Here is a 12151-nt window from a genome sequence, read left to right on the forward strand (position 1 = left end):
GCGGAGATACAGTATATGGTATTTTTCACGACGGTACTCAGGGGAGGAAGCGCTCTGCATAGCTGTTTAATACATAAATATTGTTTCCCGTGTTTTTCTTTAATAGTACAAAAAACTCACTACATTCAAACATTTATTGATGTAAACAAAGGAGAAAATCACTTTTGGTTTAGTACTTTAGATACAAATGTCTTGGCTTTAGTTAATTTCAACTCATGTTTTCCATAAAGTGGATTTTCTTTTTCATTTTACTGGGCGACGTCTACTGAAGGGCTTCTGTCCGTGCAGGATTGTTGGCAACAGCGAGCAGAGCAGAGGTTGGTGCGTTGAACTTCTGAGGGAAGCAGCTGAATCGCACCATTGTTTGCCGAGATACGGCTCGCATTTTGCAAGGGGAACGGGGTGTAAAAAGGCACCTTGTACGAAGCTGCCGGCAGACTTAAATGTTCGGGACGCAACGCAAATCCTGGAAAGAGCCGCTATAGCAAACCCCGGTAGCAGCATTCAGCCGTTTGGCAATTGGGTAGCTCAGACATTCCATTGGTGTGACACAACACACAGCAAACTTCACTTTTTTTTCTGCTTATCTGGGTCCAGCTATTGTGTTGTTCACACATTGCCGTGTCGCCTGGACCTCCCATTTAACTTTGACTCTCATTAGCAACATTGCCGCGGTGGTGGGGAGCTCTGAGCCGACCGCGTCTGAAACGCGCAAATTCCAAATACTGTAACTACAGTTACTGCGGCTGCACATGGGCAGGCGTACTGTGGCTGGTCCGTATCTTCGGTTGTTATTCTACTCACATGGTAAGTTAAATTGAGTTTTAACTGATCCCGAATGCTTTATTCTATAATAGCAGACATCGTATTCCTTTGTTATCGTTCACTGATGTCTAGATTGTCTAGATGTCTGACTGTATAGATTAAAGAGAGTTTTTGTTTTTTATACGTTTTGTAGAGATCTTCACGTTTTTTTACTAGTAAGTTACCGTCAGCGAATTTATAACACGTCCTTGCAATTGTCTTGGGCGTATTTTTTATATTAGTAAAACGCGGCTTTCCAAAACTTAAGTTTAAAGATTACGTCAATAACACATTACCTCAATATTAACTATACAGTAGGTTATTAGTTGGACTTTTTTCTTTTTTTCATAGCAGGTCAGGTGTTGCTGGATTCGCTCATTTGGTGATTGCATGATACTGTAGGTGTTCAGACGCAAGCATTTGACACCTTGATTTTTTTTGTTCCATTGTCATTTCCATTGCATAATTTTCACGGGCAACTGTGATCTTTTTCAGTTTTAACAGAAAACTAAAGTACTGCATGTTAAGACAGTCTTTGCATTACTGGTGAAAAGTCCCCGGTTGAGTAATTAACCTCTGCCCCCCTCTGTAAGTACAGATTTTGTTTTACGGTTAACATGGGAGTACTTTATATTTGAAACCAAACACTGTGTAGCTGCACGTTTAATTGACCGGGATAAACGAGATTTTCTTTTCCTGATGGAAATCATCCAATTTTTAGAGCTTTGGAAGAAGAAATGTCAACACACGAGGCATTCTCTAGAAACACAATAGTGAAGAGATTACGTTTTGTGATGTAATCATAAGATTTGGAAAAAAACACTTGCATTTTAAAGAAAAATAAATAAATCAGAATTTTGACAAAAATCAGCTTTTGTTGACAGTACTACCACCTTGACAGATCTCAGCGTCTCAGCCATGCTGAACCCGGTTAGTTCTAAGTTGGGAGGCCTCCGAGGAAAACCAAGTTCCTGTTCTAAGTGATGTTTGTGGACCAGTAGGTGATGCTCTTTCCCATGTACCCAAATTTGTAAACCCAGTGCCCTAGTATGGTGACTGCGTACACTGTGCTGTACGAGGTGCCATCCTTCAGAAGAGGAGTTAGTCTGAAGCTATGACTACTTTAATCATTCAAGGACCCCTGGTATTGGAAGGTGTAGAGGTGTTTAACCACAACAGTAGAATCACTTTCATTTTGGCTTGCACAGTCTGGCTGTCCTAAAGCTTGTCTTTAATATAGCTAGTGGAGCAATGCTGCACATCCCCACCTGATATGCCGTGTAGTTGCTCTGTTGGCACAGAATGCATGGGACACATCACGCAGGAAGATTCTGCTCTTCGAGATTATCAGCCTAATCGAGATATAACCACAACATCACAGAAGTATCTTCTAACTTACGTCTTCTCAGAAGAACACTGTACAATTATAACTTTTCTGGACATCTTATAGTATGCTTCTAAGCAGGCTGCCACTCTTGCAATTTAATTTGAAAAGACCCAAATTTGTAAGGATTCGTCCGTCATGTAAGGACTTATAGCAAAAAACTAAAATATAGCACTATGAGCAGTGTAAGATGATTTATTTTTCCGTGCTAGCAGTTCGCCTTTCCTTTCCCTTATCTTGATGAGGTCTGTTTTTTTTATTTGGAGGAAATCCGCACTTGGCCTGATATTTTACTTGTGGACAGACTGGCCACTCAAAAAAAGAAAAGAGCATGGAATGGGCAGTGTGTCCAGAGTTGGCCCAGTGGTGAAAATAAGGCTCCTTGTCAGCTATTACATGTGCTAATTGTAAAGCAGCTAACCCACATCATTAGTCCCAGTATTTGAAATGCAAGCTTTTAAAATTTGCACTTGGGACTGGCAATTGGAAAGTGTGTTACCACATTCAATATAATTAGATTATTTCTGTTTCAAACAGTTAAAACAGTGATTTAATCAAATGCGTGTTGCATCAGAGTTTGCTATTGACGTTTTTTAGGTTTCTGCAGCCACGTTTGCATTAATTGGTGCACAGGGTGACTATGGGGCTGTAGTGGAAATCGCATTTCTGACCCTTTGTTTCCACACTGGTCATTCAGTAGCTCTGACAGCTGGCATGCAGTACTAGACTATGAATCACTGCAAGTTCAGTAGGTAGAGGGGATAGCTCTCTGTTTATCATTATGTCTAGCCAATTGTTGTGGGCAGCAGACTTATGAGTTATATTGTCATACTTTTTAATTTTTCGTATGCCAATAATTCACAAATGTAGTAGTTTATAAAACTAACACGTGGACAGAGAACCAGTTAGTAGCTTTTCCCTTTGAAGGTGACCAGAAACTGAAACAAACTAGAGAATTTTAAACCCCACAGATCTAGAGATGTTTTGTATGATATTTACAAGGGATGTGGAACAGGATGTCAGTTTAAGATAACAAAATTTGGATAGCTCAATTATGTAATCTACTAAAATCCAGACAAATGAGTAAATTTATAGGTTTCCTATATGTGTGCCACTCAAGAAAATCAGTTTCCATTCCCCATGGAAGAGAATTAAACTGTTTGTCACATTTAGTTTAGCAAATCTAAAAACAGTCTCTAGTTTTGGGAGCTGTGGCAAAGTAGCTCCCAAAACTAAATTCTCCTTGCAATATTTTGCCTAGCATTGAAGTGCTGATAAGCTGCTGTATGTATCTTGGAAGGTGGTCAGTTACAGGCTTTGAAGACCAGCAGTGGTTTCCTTGTGTCTGTATGCAGTAGAAAATGATACCCAGCTCTTGAAACCTTATGGATGAGCTTTAATTTCTTTCATCTGTTTACAGTATGTGCAAGATGTATAATTATATTACAGTGCAGGTGCCACACATTTTTATGCAGTAACAGCTGAATTTTGTATGGAGGGTTAAGGTTCTTCACAAAAACTCAGACATGGAAGAAATAATAAGAATCAGAAGTACTGTATCTGTTCATATCAAATGGGCTCTTCTTAGCATTTTGTTGTGCTCCAATATTACATTTGTTAGCAAGTGTGAATATCAGATCATACACCCAGGCAAAAGTCATCTGAAATATTGATATCTCTTGGGCACTTAGCTTTGTTAATAATACAGTACATCTCATTCTTTACTCTAGCAGCTGCTTTTTGTGTCTTCCTATTTTAAAATTCAGATGTTTTTTCCCCTCAACTGTGTGGTACCTTAAGGGACAAGTGATGATCTGTACCTCTTCAGATATGAAGCCGTCTCTCAAAGGGATTTATTGTGACATGCGTTCACTGCAGTCTGCGTACCATATTAGCTCTGAGCTGCTGTCCTGCTTTCTGTGATGATAAAAGAGGGATGGACTTTTTTTTTTTTTAAAACAACAAAGGTGTGGATCATTTTCTGGGCAGTATCAGCAGCTCATTGATGACATGTTTCCAACAATGTGAAATGTTTACTGCCTTTACTAATGCTTTACTGGAGTGGGCAACAGGGTTTCGTGCTGCAAAGTTTACAGCACTACATGTGAAAAGCAGTTTATGATTGCTTTTCTCCAAATATTTCATTTTATTATCTGAGGCAAAGTGGAAAGTCACTTTCTTCACTGGCATTGATAGAGAACAGAACTACATGATCGTGAGAAGGATGAAGTGAATAGCCTTCTCTATCACATAGGAAATTCCCCTAAAAAATACTGAATGAAGTGCTTTATTTCATCATCTTTTTGTACTTAGCAATCCTACTCATGTTTAATGAGCAATTATTAGATATTGGCAATTACTTCAAAAGATAAAAACTGAAAATAAGCACTTAAATTATTTAAGAATGCATATCAAGAAAAAACAAGACTTAAAGACTTCTCATGACATAATAAGAAACTTTGTGCATTGAGCATTGCAAATAATTTAAATTTCCTCGTCACATTGTTTTATAAGGCAAGTTGTAAAGGATGGCCTATATCAGTTTATGCATTAAGACTACATTTAGGGATGCTAGTCAGGGAGTTTTATATTGAAGTATGTTGAATCAAGAACACTATTTTGATTGAGCATTGCTGTGAGATGTGAACAATAGTAACACTAAAGGTAGGCCTGTGCATTTGGATTTTCACTCATCTCTGTGTTAGATCCAATGTAACTGGAGTGCTGCTTTCTGCAAACATGTCAGTCTTGAATATAACCTGGAGTCTGTGTTGATGGGCTCACTGTGCTGGGAAATGAACATAGTGTTTTGTTATTGTGGGTTATTTGCATATTATGGTTAAGTACTGTTTACTAGTGAATTTTTTGTTCTTCACAGGTGCAGGCCTAAATATTTTAATGCTATACAATATGTATACCTTATTAAGTAAAATACGCCCTGCAGAAAGTGGCTTTTGCAAAAGAAAAACTATTCCCTTATCTTAAAATATGATCCTTTGAAGGGTAGGAGTCAGATATTAGAAAATGAAAACAAAAATCATAGTGGCCTAAGTAAATACCCCACTCAAGTTTTCCCCCCAAAAAAACAAATCCAAATATCAGCTTTTCTGTATACATGCTTTCCAACCCAAGTGTAAGGTAAGGCTTTTGTGAAGAGAATTTATGGATTCTTCCATTTTTTATTGGTAATGCAATTTTTAAGGTTTCCTGTATATCTCTTAAGGAAATTACCCCATTTTGAAAATAATGGTACAGAAACAGTCTCCCATGTAGAAGATTTTAACAGCTTTGGTCCTTAATGGCTTTGCATCTTTAAGGAGAAACTAGAATTTTGGGCATTTTTGTGAGGTGAGATGACAAAAATCAAAGCATGACTATTTTTGCCAGTTGGAGTGTACAAATCCTTCCTGTTTCAGTAAGACAATGCCATGCAGAGTTCTCTGTTAATCCATTCTTTGGAGATGTCAGTCATTCCAAATTGATGTAAGGTTTCTCCTTAGCCTTTTACTGGCTGATTAGTATAGATCAGCACCCCTTCTTTTTTTATAAATCATTTTTAGCATTGGCCTTTGTTGTTAAGTGAAGTCTCCCGGGTAACTGGAGTTTTCTGGTGAATTCCGTGGGTGCTGCTTAAGAAGAGAGTCTTAGATGTCGGAAGCGCTAGTCCTTTGAAACCTGTCTGTGAATTCCCCCTGATCCTCTCTGTTGCCAAGCGCCAGAGTAATTGCCTGGTGACTCATGGTCAGGATAAGTACATGGGCTAGTGAGTTTCACTCAGATGTTCTTCGAACTAGCCGCTGACCCTTCTAATCTTTTTCCCTTGTTGTGTAGCAACAAGATAGTCTGCTGGGCTGTTTTTCAGGACAGTTGTCGGAGTAGAAGGAAAAAGTGTATTTTTAAAATAGAGATTCATTATTATTAATGATAATAATGATGATGATGATGAGGATGATAATAATAATTAAAAAAAACAAGTGTCCACATTGCTAAAGAAGGAAAAAAAAACAAAAGTAAAAAAAAAATACAGGATAAACTGTAAAACAATCAGGCAGGCGCCCTAGTAAAAAGATCAATTATTTGAAAAGCATTCAAAATCTCTCAAAGAGTTGGAGGAAAGACATTTCATAACAAATGAGCTGTGACAGAAAAGGCATGGTCACAAAAAGTATGAGATTTCGCCGTGTGGACAGTGGGTAGAGGACCAGTCAACTGAACAGAGCCTACAGAGGGAGTGCAAACATGTGGGACGTTATAGATGAGTGATGGAGCCAGATTATCAGAGCCTTACTTGGAACCTTAAAAGTCAGTAACAAGATCTTATATTGAATATGTAACTTTATAGGCAACCAATGTAGATATTTAACTGTAGGAGTGATATGCTGCCAGGGTCTGGTGTGAGTTAGTAGTCTAGCTGCAGAATTTTGGTCATATTGCAGCTTACTGAGAATAGTGTAAGGGAGCCCATAGATTGAAGAATTGCAGGATTCAAGCCTTGATGTCGAAAATGCATGAATCAAGCACTCAGCATTGGACATTAATAGAAATTGACTAATGCGGGCAATATTTCTAATGTGAAAAAAAATTATCAAAGATTTTTTTAACAAACTGCCTTGATATGCCTTGAGAGTTTTCCTGTGGGGCGGATCAAGTGTGACTCCCAGCTTCCTGACTATGTCTGATGCCTGAATAAGATAAGATCACTTTATTGGCCATATACAATTTCTTGCATTAGGAATTTGTCTTTTCATGTACCCCGGCTTGCTCTCCATGAGACACACAGACAGGGAGAGAAGCTTGGGGACAGAGCACAAGGTCAGTTATTTACAGTATACAGTGTCCCTGGAGCAGCTGGGGTTAAGGGCCTTGCTCATGGTCCCAACGGAGTAGGATTCCTCTGCCGGCCGCGGGATTTGAACCGGCAGCCTTCCAGCCACAGGCGCAGATCCTCAGCCACATGGGAAGCCATCCACCACTACTGTGCAGCTCTCCAGATTTTCCAGCTGACATTTGATACCCACTAGTGAAATTTCTGTTTTGTAGTCTGGGCTCTTTAACCGTTTTAAAAATTCTCTTTAAGTCATTGTCTGTTCCAGTTGTCTGTCTGCTGTTGTGGTTTAAAGACAATTGTGTTGTGATAATGTGTGTGAATTAATGTGCTGGTGGAAAAGAAGAAAGGGGTTAAAAATAAATGCTTGCATTAGAGCTCCAATAATAAAATTGGCAAATGTTTCACAGGTGATTATATTGTTTTGTGATGTAGGCGAGTTGATTCTAATTTTTTAAGTTGGAGCTAATGAAAAGTCTGTAAGATCATACTCCATACTGTACATGGTGAAAGTACCTTGCTTTAGTTTAATACATAAGTGTGCACCATATGTGTGGATGTAGAGCAACAGCGATTTCAGAGACTAGGCCCCATAAATAATAAAAATATAAATTATAAAGGGCAAATATTGATATAGAAGTAATTATATTGTCTGTATTATATGCAGTATCAGGAATACGGTACTGAATTTTGTAAATTACAATAAATCATATCATCCTTTGATATCCAGTTTCACTTTTATTGTTAAGAAAGTTTCAGACTATGATCTGACTAAATAATCCTCTGAAGTCCCAAGGGCTTTCACAGTGCTCATTGCAGAGGTGTCTTCTCACAGAGACCAGAAGGCAGGTGTTTGGTGTTCATGTCATTCCTTGCAAAGCTTGGTACTCTACAAAAGAAGGAGGCAGAAACTGGGAAAACCAAGATTAAGAGAATAATTCTCAACACGGACAGGATATATACAGTAGATTCATTTGCACTGTCTTTGCTTTTTGTCTATGTATTCTCCTGTCTCCGTTTCTGTCCTCTCCCTCCCACTGACCCAAAACCACTTCTGTTAATTCATGAACCCATTTGTACAATTCCAAAGGCGTCTGTGGCTGTGCTTGGTAATCGGTTCCATATGTTTATTACCCTCTATTTGAAACGGACTCCTCATGACTATTTCACTTTTCAATTTCATGATTTTCTCAATATCCAGCTTTTATAGTCCTTTTTTAAATTACATAGTGTGCAAAAAATATCTTTTTTTTGCAGTATTTTATCAAATTCTAAATAATAGATTGCCGTTTCCCTTTCCCCTGGCAGCCAGTTTTATGTGAGGAGGCTTGATTAGCAGTGATTTCTAGTCTTTTTAATTAACCCTTTGCTGCACATTGCTTCTGTTTTTGTCGGGATAATTATTCAATATTGCGGTTATTTCACATGTTATTAGCTGTTCCAGTGTTGCAAACAAATGCTATATGATGAATCTGCAGGCAGTTCTAAATAACCTTGCATTTTTTTTCTGAACATTGAAGAAATTAAATTAATTTCTTTATTTCTTAGCTCTGTATCAGCCACACTCTTCATAAAGTAAGTCAGGTTAAGCAATGTATTTCTAGCATAATTTCAAATTCTAATTTGAAAAAAAATCATAGTTAAGCAGTGTGTTTCTTCTGGGCTTCAGAATTCAGCCTTCTTTCCAGGTGGCCAGAGCATTCAATGTGCTGTTTTTCCATAAACCTAAAACCTTTTATTCGCAGAATATCTCTATGAGTCATTGTAATTTAGAGTTAATTTGAAAAGTCTTTATGTAGCCCCACCTAACACCATATTGTGGAAATATTATTTTGCATTAAGTTTCACTTGCTATTGTACAGTATGTTGTAAAAATACAATTACTGAGTGCTGCAAATATATTTTGAACTGGCAAAATTGGAGACTTTTATGTGCGTTCTGGAAAATATTTGCTAGGTGTCTACATAAAAGCAGAGCAGCACAGAAGGCATGGTAATTTCTTCTCCATTTTAATTAAAGAAACTGCTGATACTGATGACATACTCCTGAATTATGGACAGATTTAAAGTATTCAAAATGTGTCGGAGAAATGCAGTGACAGTAAATGGAGAGAAAGACAGCCCCCTCTGGTAAAATCTACGTCAGGATAATAAGAACCTTGGAGATCGAAAGCAATTCTTCACAATAAAAACAGCATCCCGGCGCTTTTTCTCATAATACATATCTGCCTTTGTGTCTCACAACCTTTTGCAAATGCAGTAAAGCTTTTACTCTTGAAAAACTGAGCTCAACCTAGAAGAGAAGTAAGATTAAAGCACAGTGTGTATTGATCTCCATCTCCAGCCTCTGGAGATCCCCAGCCCCCCAGCCTCTGTGTGCTTTGCAATTTAGGTGAAACAGCGTAGTTTTTGCCAGCTGTAGACGCAGGGTTCTTTAGCACTCTGTTGAAGGTGCAAGCTCTACAAGCTAGCTTTCAGTACAATGCAAACTGCCTACAAGTCCCAAATGAGCAATGTGTGTTATTTAGTGTTAAAGGCCAAGGTTGGTTTAATTCATTTCAGTCTCTTTTATTTTACCTCTTAAGTAATTAATACGGGTGTAGTGTTCTGAATAACACTTGTATTTATAAGTATGTACATTTTGCTGTTTTGACCATAATAGTCATCATCAAGTTCAACTTTACACTATACTTCTGAATCAAACAGTATGCTTTTACAGTTATGAAGTCTCTAATAATGTATTGAAAAAGTTACCTCTGTTTCAGTTTCTGTCCATTGCATTTTTTGTTTTGACCTACAGTAAATTCTCTTTTCATTAAAACCACAATTCAAAACCGCAGGTACCTTCAAAACGTTGCAGTGGGGTCATTTCTCTGCCTAATTGTCTTAGAGTTATGTGTTCCAGTATTAATTGTTAGGGTTTGTCTACACCAGGGGTGTCCAGTCCTGTTCCTGGAGGACTGGTATGTCTGCAGATTTTCATTCCAAATCAGCTCATTATAAATTGGACTAATTTAACAACTTCTCTCAGCTCTGCAAGTGCTGGTGGGTAGGTGCACCAGAGTAGATTCTAGCAATGTGATACATGGCAGTTGGGTAGATAAGGAAAGATGTTAAACAAAAGATACCTTGCATCATAGTGGCTGAATTGAAGAATGTTTCCAAATATTGACCACGCCTTTGCATAAGTACTTGTAGAAAAAGAACAAAAGTCCAAAGATCACAGCATTGGCTATGCATTATAATCAGTAAGTTGTTCCGTGTGTGCTTGTGGCAATGTTGAGCTTTTATATAAAAACATTCTTCACAGTCATTTTCAGCTGCAGAAAAGAGTTGGATATCTCGTACATTATACAATATATATAAAATAAAAGGGATCATTTGCATACTGTAGAAAAGATAGCAGATTCTAAATTCAGGTTATTTTTAAATATTCCTTCCTGGGGAAAAAGCCCAAAGTGAAAAACAGCACCTTGTCTCTGCAGTATCTGCTGTATTAGTTGTGTGCTGGTGATGTACTAAAGTAGTGATGTACAAAAAAAGCTACATTTCTTGTTGGTCTGTTTGGGCTCAATAAAAATGAATGTGACACTTGCTTTAAGAAGGCCTGAGTCAAGCCCTTTAATAGTCTTCTTTTCTTCTCTCCACCTTGGTCTAAAGGTAGTAAATGTTAACTTTTTTTACAGTACTTGGCTCTAACATGTTTTGTTGCACTTAGCTTTTTAGTTTTAGTAGAGACTTAGAATGAATTGACTCTAAGAGATGGCTGGCATCCAGGTAAATCCTGTAGGAAACTCCTTAATAACGGTATTACAGTATTATAGCATTCACAGCTAGGACTTTATTATTTAATTTGCCTAGTTGACTGTACATTCTGCTTGTATCTTTTCTCTAAATTGAGGGGCAATAAAAATTGCTCCTATTTATTTGTGTGTATCTGGATCATTGTTGCCTAAGAAAAAAAACAAGAACTTTGATCTGTAAATCATTAAACCAGATCCCTTGATCTTATGCAAAAAAGAAAAGAATCGTTTTTGCTTTCACAGCAGTGCTGGACAGTGTAGTGAGACTGCGTGTGTGGGGATTGTGTCCCCATGCTTAAAAAACGCGAGCAGGTCTGGTCTGTTGATATTGGCAGAGCCAGAAAGATTTATTTTGCTGTGAAGTCTGTTCATTCACTAAGCGAAAAACAGTCATGAGAAAAGAAGAAACAGACAGTAAGTATAAATCATTGTAATCACTTTCCCAGCAGTTCAGGTGAATCACGTTGTTGCATCATGTCTAAATACTGTCAATGTTAACCCTTACAGTCCTTAATTGTGGCATAGAAAATAAATTATATACCTGGTTTTGGATTTTTCTGGATCCAGAATTTCCTGTCATCCTGTACTGTACAGTTCTGTTTTCATATAATTTTGTTGGACGGGTATGGTGTGTATCAGGTTTAATTTATGGTTGTGGCTTTTGTGGGAAACAAAATGAGAAACATTTACTTAGAATTTAGTGGTCTCACCAGATAATGTGATATATTTTAACATTTAATCTTGAGCCTACTCTCTTTTTAAGGGTGCATTATCCTTGAGTTTTTTTTGCTTGAAAAATATGGTGTTTTATTTTTGCTGGCTGGCAAAACATTTTCAAAGTTCTGAAGTAAAAACTAAATTTAAAGTTCTACAATGTCTGGAATATTATTGAAATTATTAGGGTACTGCTGCTGCTATTACATTATGTTACAGATAATTCCAGAAAGACCCTGATGCCAAGTTTTCACTTAATTCGGACACATATGGTGGTCATTTGTCATGCTGGAAGTACAGTAATATTTTGAATTTGTTGTGTTTCATTGCTTCCAACTGTTCTCAATATGTTCTAGGAACCTGTATACTGTAGGTCTGTTTTAATTGCTATTTATTTTGAATTGATATTCTTTCTGTAATTTTGGTAAACTTTTCTTACATTTTCTCTTGCAGATGTGACATGACGTTTGTTTTTCTCCTGGGGATCACTGAGTTATAATGTTTTCTAAACATTGTTTAAAAACCTCAGGGAGCTGTTAACAACACAGAAGTAAAATGAAAGAGAAACAAAGAGCTCATTCAACTGGCCCAATAAAAATAAGGGCAAAACTAGATTACATAT

General features: G+C 37.5%; 1 protein-coding gene across 6 annotated transcripts in view; it reads left to right on the forward strand.

Annotated features, from left to right (window-relative positions):
• The first annotated feature begins 360 nt into the window (after positions 1-360).
• Positions 361-12151, forward strand: part of plce1 (phospholipase C, epsilon 1) — a 111830-nt gene continuing 100039 nt past the window's right edge. For 3 of the 6 annotated variants that reach the window (XM_088634734.1, XM_088634735.1, XM_088634736.1), the window contains exon 1: positions 362-807. The gene's annotated coding sequence lies outside the window, so the exon portion shown is untranslated. Of the gene's footprint in view, positions 808-11071; positions 11230-12151 lie in introns of those variants that run through there. The other 3 variants (XM_088634731.1, XM_088634737.1, XM_088634732.1) reach the window with 3 other exon arrangements.

Source organism: Lepisosteus platostomus, chromosome 6 (genome assembly GCF_059453375.1).
Source record: "Lepisosteus platostomus isolate fLepPlt1 chromosome 6, fLepPlt1.hap1, whole genome shotgun sequence".
NCBI classification, from domain to species: Eukaryota; Metazoa; Chordata; class Actinopteri; order Semionotiformes; family Lepisosteidae; genus Lepisosteus; species Lepisosteus platostomus.